The sequence below is a fragment of the Phacochoerus africanus genome, chromosome 8 (assembly GCF_016906955.1).
Source record: "Phacochoerus africanus isolate WHEZ1 chromosome 8, ROS_Pafr_v1, whole genome shotgun sequence".
Taxonomy (NCBI): Eukaryota; Metazoa; Chordata; class Mammalia; order Artiodactyla; family Suidae; genus Phacochoerus; species Phacochoerus africanus.
In genome coordinates, this window is record NC_062551.1 from 84,919,397 (window position 1) to 84,929,736 (window position 10,340).

A 10,340-nucleotide genomic window follows, 5' to 3' on the forward strand; every position below is an offset into this window, starting at 1 on the left:
CCCTGCTGAGCTCTGTGCCCAGTGACTGCAGGGTTGGGAGTGGTTGGCATTGACCATCCACTTCTGTCCCTTTGGTGTTCAGCCCTGCCACCCATCTGTGGCTGGCCTGGCATCATGGAATAATGGCCATATTGTTTTGCTCACTAAGCCTGGCCCTGAGCTGGATACTTGGAAGCCAGTTCTCTGAATCTGTAGCAAAATCCTGCAAGGGCCTTGAGGCTCAGAGGTAAAGTGACATCGCTGAGGCCGCATCAGTGGTCAGTGGTAGAGCCAGAATTGCACCTGGGGTTGGTCCCCTTGATCCTGAGGTCTTGCCATTTCACCTTGCTGTTTTTTCCCACTACTGGGATCCCCCTATGGCCGAGAGAGGGTGTTTGAGAATCTCTGGGAGGAACCTTTGCGACCCCTGCCCCGTCACATTATGCTGGCTTGTTTCTCATCTTTTCTTCCCTGGCACCAAGGGAGACAGATGAGGCATAACGAATTAGATGTGGCTCAGGGTTGTGCCAGTCCCATTTAGTAGCTGTGTGACCTTGGTGAAGCTTCTTAGTGTCTCTGGGGCACCAGGAACTCTAGCAAGCTTATCAGGAAAACCACATCATGACTGAGAGCTAAGATCTCTCCTGCTGACTTCCCACTTCCTCTAAATACTGCCGTCATGGAGTTCCTGTTGTGGCGCAGTGGAAACAAATACAACCAGTATCCGTGAGAATGTGAGTTCAATCCCTGCCCTCACTCAGATTCAGCGTTGCTATGAGCTGTGGGGTAGGTCGCAGATGCAGCTCTGATCCCGCATTGCTGTGGCTCTGGTGGAGGCCAGCAGCTGTAACTCTGATTTGACCTCTGACTAGGAACTTCCATATGCCATGGGTGCGGTCCTAAAAAATACATACATATATACATACATACATACCGCCGTCATCAAATGAAAACTGGGTCTCCAGGAGGGCTCTCCTGATTGATTCCCCTATGTCCTTTCCTCTCTTCATTTTTTCAGTGTTCCTATAAATTTGTTCCTCCTTCCAGAGTCATTTGAGAAGGCTTGGGACAAATTAAGTCAGGTTTGGAGTACAAAATTTGGGTCTGGTCCTGACTTAGTCATCTACTATCCCTGAGAGGGAGAGGGTTGATTAATTTCACTGTGCCTCAAGTTTTTTTCTGCTTTTTTAGCTGGGGCAAGGTGTTCTCTTTCTTTCTTTCTCGTTTTTTTAGGGCCACATCCACAGCATATGGAGGTTCCCAGGCTAGGGATCACCTCGGAGCTGGAGCTGCACCACAACCACAGCCATAGAAACGCCAGATCCAAGCCAAGTCTGTGACCTACACCACAGCTCACGGCAACCCTGGATCCTTTAACTCACTGAGCAAGGCCAGGAATCAAACCTGTGTCCTCATGGATGCTAGTCATATTTGTTTCCATTGAGCCATGATGAGAACTCCACAGATGTCTTCTTTTCCAGATGACGTTATTGAATGACTGTTGCCATCTGTTTTTATTATTTTTATTTATTTATTTATTTATTTTTTATTTTATTATTATTTTTTTAGAGCCATACCTGCAGCATATGGAGGTTCCCAGGCTAGGGGTCTAACCAGAGCTAAAGCTGTTGGCCTACGCCACAGCCACAGCAACGCGGGATCCGAGCCACATCTTCGAACTACACCACAGCTCTCGGCCAGATCCTTAACCCACTGAGCAAGGCCATGGATTGAACCTGCAACCTCATGGTTCCTAGTCGCATTCGTTAACCACTGAGCCACAACGGGAACTCAAGCCAGCTGTTTTTAAATCTCTCCATCTTCAACCTGTGAGAAAGGAGTGGTGGCCCATTTTACAGACATGGAAAAGTAACCTCAAGTTAAAGTCTAGGGAACATCAACTTAACGGACAGATCCGGGTCAAACACCAGCTTTGACATTTAATGTCTGTCTGAACATAAGCAAGTTACTTCAATTCTCCCTCCTCAGTTTTCCTTGTCTATGCAATGGAATTAATACCTAGGGTCACAGGAGGGTTGTGTGGCTTAAACAATGCACAGTTCAGGTACCCAGCACCTTGAATTAGTGAGCCATTCAGTGTTCAGATTTCTGCCCAACATCAAAAACTGAGGTAGGATTTGAACTCTTGTCAGTCTGATTCCAGAGCATTGCTTTTGTCCCCAAACTCCCTATGCCCTTAGCCTGCATTTTTAAAAATCAGGTTCAAGCCAATTTACGCATGGAATTGAAAATGCTTGGCTCCAGATTGGATCAAAAGAATCTGTTTTAGACTTGGGCAACCTGTAATCCAGGACCTGGGCTTATCTACCCAGGTTGGCATTTGTGGAATTTTCTGGAGGCTTGCTTCTCCGTTTGGCTTTGGAAGCCATGCTTGGATTGAGGACGGCTGAGAGTGGGTAGAAACAGACTGAGTCTCCTCCAGCAGGTTTCAAACAGTCACCAGAGCCCTAGGACAGGTGGAATGGAGAAGTGGTTCACGAACTTTTTGTGCCTTAGTATTTCCTAGAGGACAATTGTGTAGAGCTAGAGCTCAGATATTTGCAACTTTAACAGCTTCCCTGCTGTTCTGATGCTCAGGACATTCTTTGATTCGACAGCAGATATTGTGCACCTAGTATTTAAATTCCCTGGACACAGAGCAGTGAACAAGACAGGCATGCTTCCTGCCTTCTTGTTCTTTATTATCTCCTGGAGGAAAGAGACATTAGATCATCACACAATTAGTTATTTAAATGATAATCATGGAGTTCCTGTTGTGGCTCTGCTCTGTGGTTAACGAATCCGACTAGGAACCGTGAGGTTGCGGGTTCGATCTCTGGCCTCGCTCAGTGGGTTAAGGATCAGGTTGCCGTGAGCCGTGGTGTAGGTCGCAGACGCGGCTCGGATCCCACATTGCTGTGGCTGTGGTGTAGGCTGGCAGCTACAGCTCTGAGTAGACCCCTAGCCTGGGAACCTCCATATGCCTCGGGTGCAGCCCTAGAAAAGACAAATAAATAAACAAACAAATAAATAAATAAATAAAATGATAATTGTGATCTGCACCTCAAATGAGAGATAGGAGGTGCTGTTAGAGTATTTCCAGCCTAGAATCAGAAGCTTTTCTTCCAAGGAAATAGGTTGGACTTCTGCAGAAACTAAAACACATCCTAGAAGAGTGCTTTCCACCCACTGAAGCACCTTCTTGGAACCTGAGGGCTCCATGGAACAATTAGAAAACTGCTCATCTACATTCCTCTGTAGGGGATGCTGTGGTGTGCAACCCAGGCTGTGGCACCCGTTCCTTCCCACTCCACTGGGGATGATGGTTGCTGAAGGATCTCAGCTGAGTGCCTTTCTGGGAACTGCCCTAAACCGAAGGGAGTGACCAAGCTCACAGTCATGCCCCTCCAGGCAGTCTGCCTCCAATGACTTGTTGATGGGAGAGGAGTCTACAAAGGCCTGCCCCTTTGCCTCCATTTGAAACAACTGAAGGGGGAGTTCCCATTGTGGCTCAGCGGTAACAACTGGATCAGTATCCATGAGGACGCAGGTTCTATGGCTGGCCTCACTCAGTAAGTTAAGAATCTGGCATTGCCGTGAGCTTTGTGTAGGTCGCAGACTAGGGTCGGGTCTGGCCTTGCTGTGGCTGTGGTGTGGGCCGGCAGCTCCAGCTCCAACTTGACATCTAGCCTGGAAACTTCCATATGTTGCAGGTTCAGCCCTAAAAAGCAAAAAAAAAAAAAAAAAAAAAAGAGAGAGAGAGAGAGAGAGGAAGGAAAAGGAAGGGAGGAAGAAACAGAAAGATAAACAACTGAAGGATTGTCCCAGCTCTAGTGCTCTGAGGCCAGTCTGCTCAGCCCTGCTTCTCCTGGTCCTCCGATCCCCAGCAAAACTCCTATATGCAAATTTCCACCTCAGAGTCTGCTTACCAAGGTACTTAACCTAAGACACTCTTACAGATGGTGAAAATAAAGACCAGAGAGGAGAAAGGTCTTGGGTGAGCTCTCATGAGCCTGAACCTTCAGATCCCTCTTCACAGTTTGTCACCACCCTGCGTCAGAGTCCTACAACTTCCGGTGCCAACTTTCTCTTCCTGAGGTTGAAGGCAACAGCTGCAATGCTGAAGGGGCAGAAAAGATTCTCGCCCTCATCCCCAGTCCCATGACTGGAAACCTTGGGCAAGTCACTTGCCCCCTCTGGGAAGAAAGGTAAGTACTCTTGTGTCCCTGGTTCTGAGAAAAACCATGTCTCAGCAGGTTATAGCAGCAGAATTTCTTTCCCCTCATGTCTGAATCACCTCTGATCTCAATATTGGTTCACATCAGGGAGAACCTTGAGCTTCTGTCCCAATTCTCAGTTTCTTTTCTTTTCTTTCTTTCTTTTTTTTTTTTTTAGAGCCACATCCGCAGCATATGGAAATTCCTGGGTTGGGGTCAAAAGGGGTCTCGGAGTGCAGCTGCCTGCCTGCTCCATAGTCACAGCAACACCACATCCAAGCCACATCTGCAGCCATGCCAGATCCTTAACCCACTGAGCGAGGCCAGGGATTGAACCTACATCCTCAAGGATTCTAGTTGGGTTCTTAACCTGCTGAGTCACAACAGGAACTTCTACCAATTCTCAGTTTCTAAACTCACATTCCAAGTAGGAACCCATTTTCTTGGTTCATGCTAACATTATTGAGTGCTTTCTTTGTTCCAGACACTGCTAGATGCTGGCAGTACAGCAGTGAATAAGACAGACACCGTCCTGGTCCTCATGGACCTTAAAATCCAGTGGAAAAGATGAACATCACGCAAATACTTGTGATGCGTCCCAGGCAAATAAAAGCAGAGGGAGCCATGAGATCGTGCGCCTGGGAAACCCCTACACGCGGTGTGGGAGTTCCCAGAGAGATACCTCAGACATGAAGGGTGACAAAGGGTTGGCCAAGGGTCCGAATGGAGAAAGTAGTGTGGAACAAAAAAAATTTCTGGCAGAGGAAACAGCTTGGGAGAAGATGTGAAACAGGAAGACAGCCCAGCAGGGGCAGAGGGAGAAGAGAGAATATGAAGAAGGGTGAGGTAAGAAGGCGGCCCAGGGCAGACCTGGCATGTTAAGACTTTTGGACTTTATCCTATTGGCAATGGGAAGTCTTCAAAGGATATATTAGGTTTTGCTTTGTTTGTTTTTTTTGTTTTTCTTTTGTCTTTTTAGGGCTGCACCCAAGGTATATGGAGGTTCCCAGGCTAGGGGTTGAATTGGAGCTGTTGCTGCCGGCCTACACCACAGCCAGAGCAACGCCAGATCCAAGCTACATCTGTGACCTACACCACAGCTCACGGCAACGCCAGATCCTTAACCCACTGAGCAAGGCCAGGGATCGAAACCGCAACCTCTTGGTTCCTGGTGGGATTGTTTCCACTGCGCCACAATGGGAACTCCCAGGATATTTTATTTATTACAAAATAGATGCTATGGTGGACTGAATGTTCATGTCCTTCTCAAATTCTTTTTCTTTTTTTTTTCTTTTTAAGAGCTACACCTAGGGCATATGGAAGTTCCCGGGCTAGGGGTCATTTCAGAGTTGTAACTGCCAGCCTCACACCACAGCCATAGCCACAGCAACAAGGGATCCAAGCTGCCTCTGTGACTTACATCACAGCTCACGGCAATGCCTGACCCTTAACCCACTGAGCCAAGCCAGGGCTTGAACCTGAATCCTCATGGATACTAGTTGGGTTCTTAACCCGCTGGGATACAACAGGAACTACCCCCCACACCACCTTTTTTTTTTTCCTCTCAAATTCTTATGTTGAAACCCTAATCCCCAGTGTGATGGTATTTGGAGATGGGGCCTTTGGGAGGTGATTAGTTAATGAGTATGGACCCCTCATGATGGTTTGGGGTCCTTAAAAGAAGGGACAAGAGAGATCTTGCTTTCTCTCTCTCTTTCTCTCCACCACGTGAGGATGCGGGCATTCATCAGGAACCGAATGGGCTGGTATCTTGATCTTGGACTTCCCAGCCTCTGGAACTGTGGAGACATACATTTCTATTGTTTAGGCCACCCAGTCTAAAATATTTTTGTTATAGCAGCCCCAAACCAGGCAATAATATTTTATTAGAAGAAGGAGTGGAGGAGTTCCTGTCGTGGCACAGCAGAAACAAATCTGACCAGGAACCATGAGGTTTCGGGTTCGATCCCTGGCCTCGCTCAGTGGGTTAAGGATGCGGTGTTGCCATGAGCTGTGGTGTAGGTCACAGGCTTGGTTCGGATCCTGCGTTGCTGTGGCTGTGGTGTAGGCTGGCAGCTGTAGCTCCAATTCAACCCCTAGCCTGGGAACCTCCATGTGCCACAAGTGAGGCCCTAAAAAGAAAACAACAACAACAAAAAAAAGAAGATGAAGAGGGAGTGGAGAAGGGACTAAGACTTATTTAGGACTTCCTGTGTGTCAGATACCTCATTAAGTAATTCACAAGCATGACCTTGTTTAATCCTCACAGCAGCCCTATACAGTAGAGCCTGTTCTCAGCTCCTTTTATTATAGATGGACATAGCGGAACCTAGGTTCAAAAGTCCCCTCAACCAGGGAGTTCCCGTTGTGGCACAGCAGAAACAAATCTGACTAGTATCCATGAGCATGTGGGTTCGATCCCTGGCATCACTCAGTAGGTTAAGGATCTGGCATTGCTTCGAGCCACGGTGTAGGTCATAGATGCAGCTCGGATCCCGTGTTGCTGTCGCCGTGGTGTAGGCTGGCAGCTATAGCTTTGATCTGACCCCTAACCTGAAGGGTCAAAAAAAAAAATTATTGGTGTCAGGATCAAATGAGAAAATGTCTACAGAGTGTGTGTTTGGTTAATTTAGTTCCTCCCTTTAGTGGAAGACAGGGATTGGGTCAACGACATTCTCTCAGATTCCATATGCCACACCTGCAGTCCTAAAAAGCAAAGAAAAAGAAGAGAAAAAGAAAAAAAGTTCCCTCAACCAAAAAAGGTTTCTCTGGTTCCCCATCTCCACCTTGAGTGTCTATCTCCCTTTTTTGACCTAAGCTTACCAAGTGCTTCTGCTTTTCGAAGGCATTTTTTTCTGTCTAATATTATAATCATATGCGTGGCTTGCTCGTTTCCCCACTCAACCGCAAGCCCCATGTAGGCAGAGGTTTTTTCCTGCGTGTTCACTGCTTTATCTCCAGAATCTAAAGCAGGATGTAGCATGTGGTGGGGACTGAAGAAATAAGATAGGTGTGGAATATATGTTTGTATCCACCAGGCTATCTGGTCTAGTGCTGGGTCTGGGCAGCAATGTTCCAGAAATAACAGCCTCCCCATGTTTTGGGCCTGGAGTCTGCTCCTCTGCTCTGCCCATCTCCCCCTGGCTGGTTGTCTGTTACGTCTGCAGCTCTCAGACTCTCAGCGTCCGTCTGGTGTCAGGGAAAGAGCTTGGACTTTGGAACCAGATAGACGAGGCTCAAATCTGAGTGCAAGTCCATCTGGAATGAGGCAGGGAATAAGTAAACAGAACCAAGTACCTATATGACCTTTGATAACTTTCTTGAATTTCCTCATCTATAAAATGGGACCTTTACCATCACAAATTATTCGTGTCAGATCTCTTGTGACTCATTGGGTTAAGGACCTGGCATGGCCACTGTGGCAGCCTGGGTCACTGCTGGGGAGTTCGATCCCTGGCCTGGGAACTTCCACAGGCTGTGGACATAACCAAAAAAAAAGTTATTGTTGTCAGGATCAAGTGAGAAAATGTCTATAGGAGTTCCCGTTGTGGCTCAGCAGAAACGAATCTGCCTAGTATCCATGAGGATGAAGGTTTGATCCCTGGCCTCACTCAGTGGGTTTAGGATCTGGTGTTGCCGTGAGCTATGGTGTAGGTTGCAGAGGCAGCTCAGATCCTACGTTGCTGTGGCTTTGGTGGAGGCCAGAGGCTGCAGCTCTGATTCAGCCCCCTAGTCTGGGAACCTCCATGTGCCACAGGTTCGGCCCTAGAAAGAGAAAAAGACTAAAAAAAAAAAGAATGACTCTGAAATTTCAAAGAGATGTGAACTTAAGGAAGAAATGGGGGAAAATGATAAAGTTCTGTTTTAGGATGTCTTGTTGCTGAAGAGAAAAACAATCATATCAAACAAAGAAAGAGTATATAATCATAAGTATGTAGTCTAAATGAAAGACTAAATGAAAGGCAGTTAAGGACAAAAATTAATACCTGGATCATGTTATTGAGTTAAGTTATAGCACTCTTCAGAGCATTTTTTTAAAGTCACTTATTTATTGGAGTTCTCATCATGGCCCAGCGGAAACAAATCTAACTAGGAACCATGAGGTTGCGGGTTCGATCCCTGGCCTCGCTCAGTGGGTTAAGGATCCGGCATTGCTGTGAGCTGTGGTGTAGGTCACAGATGCAGCTTGGATCTGGTGTTGCTGTGGCTGTGGTGTAGGCTGGCAGCTGTAGCTCCGATTAGACCCCTAGCCTGGAAACCTCCTTATGCTGAGGGTGTGGTGCTGAAAAGACAAAAAATAAAAAATAAAATAAATAATTTTTTAAAAATCACTTATTTATTCATGTGTTTATGTATTTATTTGTGTATTTTTTGTTTATTTTTTTATTTTTTTATATCTGCACCCAGGGCATATGGAAGTTCCCAGGCCAGGGACCAAACCCTTGCCTCTGCAGCAAACAAGCAGCAGCAGTCAGATTCTTAACTCATTGCATCACAGCAGGAACTCCTTAAAAAAATTTTTTTTAATGTGAAAAATCAACAAATTACGTAAGAAAGAAAACCAAGGATTTCCCGTTGCAGCGCAGCGGAAAGGAATTTGACTAGGAACCATGAGGTTGAGGGTTCAATCCCTGGCCTCGCTCAGTGGGTTAAGGATCCAGTGTTGCCGTAAGCTGTGGTGTAGGTTTCAGAGGCGGCTTGAATCTGGTGTTGCTGTGGCTATGGCATAGGCCAGCAGCTACAGCTCCGATTCAACCCCTAGCCTGGGAACCTCCATGTGCTGCAGGTGTGGCCCTTAAAAGACAAAAAGACCCCAAAAAAAAAGAAAAAAAAAGAAGGAAAATCAAACTGTCTTCTCATTGTTCTAATAGCATCAAACAGATGCATTTCCTCAAACACAGCCTTGTATATATAATTCTCCTGCTTCAATATCTTTGATGGATATATCTTGCCATTCCTTTTAGTTTTGCATTTAAGGACAGATTAGTTTTGGAGTTCCTCTCTGGTGCAGTGGTTTCAGGATCCAGCAATGTCACTGCAACAGTTTGGGTTGCTGCTGTGGCTCGGTTTTTATCCCTGTTTCAGGAACTTCCACATACCTCGGGTGGGGCCAAAAAAGAAAAAAGGACAGATTAGTTTTGCCTGTTCTATGATCTCATGTTAAGTAGAATTATACACTATGTATCTTTTGTTTATGATTTCTTTTGCTCAGCCTAATGTTTTTAAAGTGTATACATGAGTTGCCTATATTGGTAGGTCATTCCTTTTTGTAGCTGAGTGCTATTTCAATGTATGAATATACCCCCAGGTAATTCCTCTGTTTACCACTTAGTGAACATTTGGCTTGTTTCCAGTTTGCAGCTATTTGAATTAGGCCTCTAAAATATTCAGTTATACGTCCTTTTGTGGACGTATATTTGCATTTCTCTTCGGTAAATACCTAGAAATGGAATCGCTGGGTTGTATGGCAAATATATGTTTAACTTTACAAAAAACTACCCAACTGTTTTCTAAAGTGGTTGTACAATTTTACACTCACCAGCAATATTCAAGAGTGTGAGTTGCTCCACCTCCTTTTTCATACTGGGTATAATCAGTCTTTTTCATTTTAGTCATTCTAATAGGTTTGTCATGGCATCAAAACTTTTTTGTGTGTGTCTTTCTAGGGCCGCACCCGAGGCATGTGGAGGTTCTCAGGCCAGGAGCCTAATTGAAGCTGCAGCCGCCAGCCTACGCCAGAGCCACAGCAACCCAGGATCCGAGCCGCGTCTGCGACCTACACCACAGCTCACGGCAATGGGGCATCCTTAACCCACTGAGCAAGGCCAGGGATTGAACCCACAACCTCATAGTTCCTAGTCGAACTCACCTCTGGTGTGCCACGACGGGAACTCCAAAACTTTTTTTTTTTTTTGACCATGCCCATGGCATGCAAAAGTTCCTGGATGGAACTGTGCCACAGCTGTGAGAATGCCAGGTCCTTAGCCCACTGCACCACCAGGCAACTCCTGTCACTGTATTTTTGATTCTTCTAGAATTTCACGTAAGTGGAAGTATTCATGGTGTAATCTTTTGTGAATGGCTTCTTTTGGTTAGCATAATGCTTTTGAGATTCATCATGATATTACGTTTATCAGTCGTTTA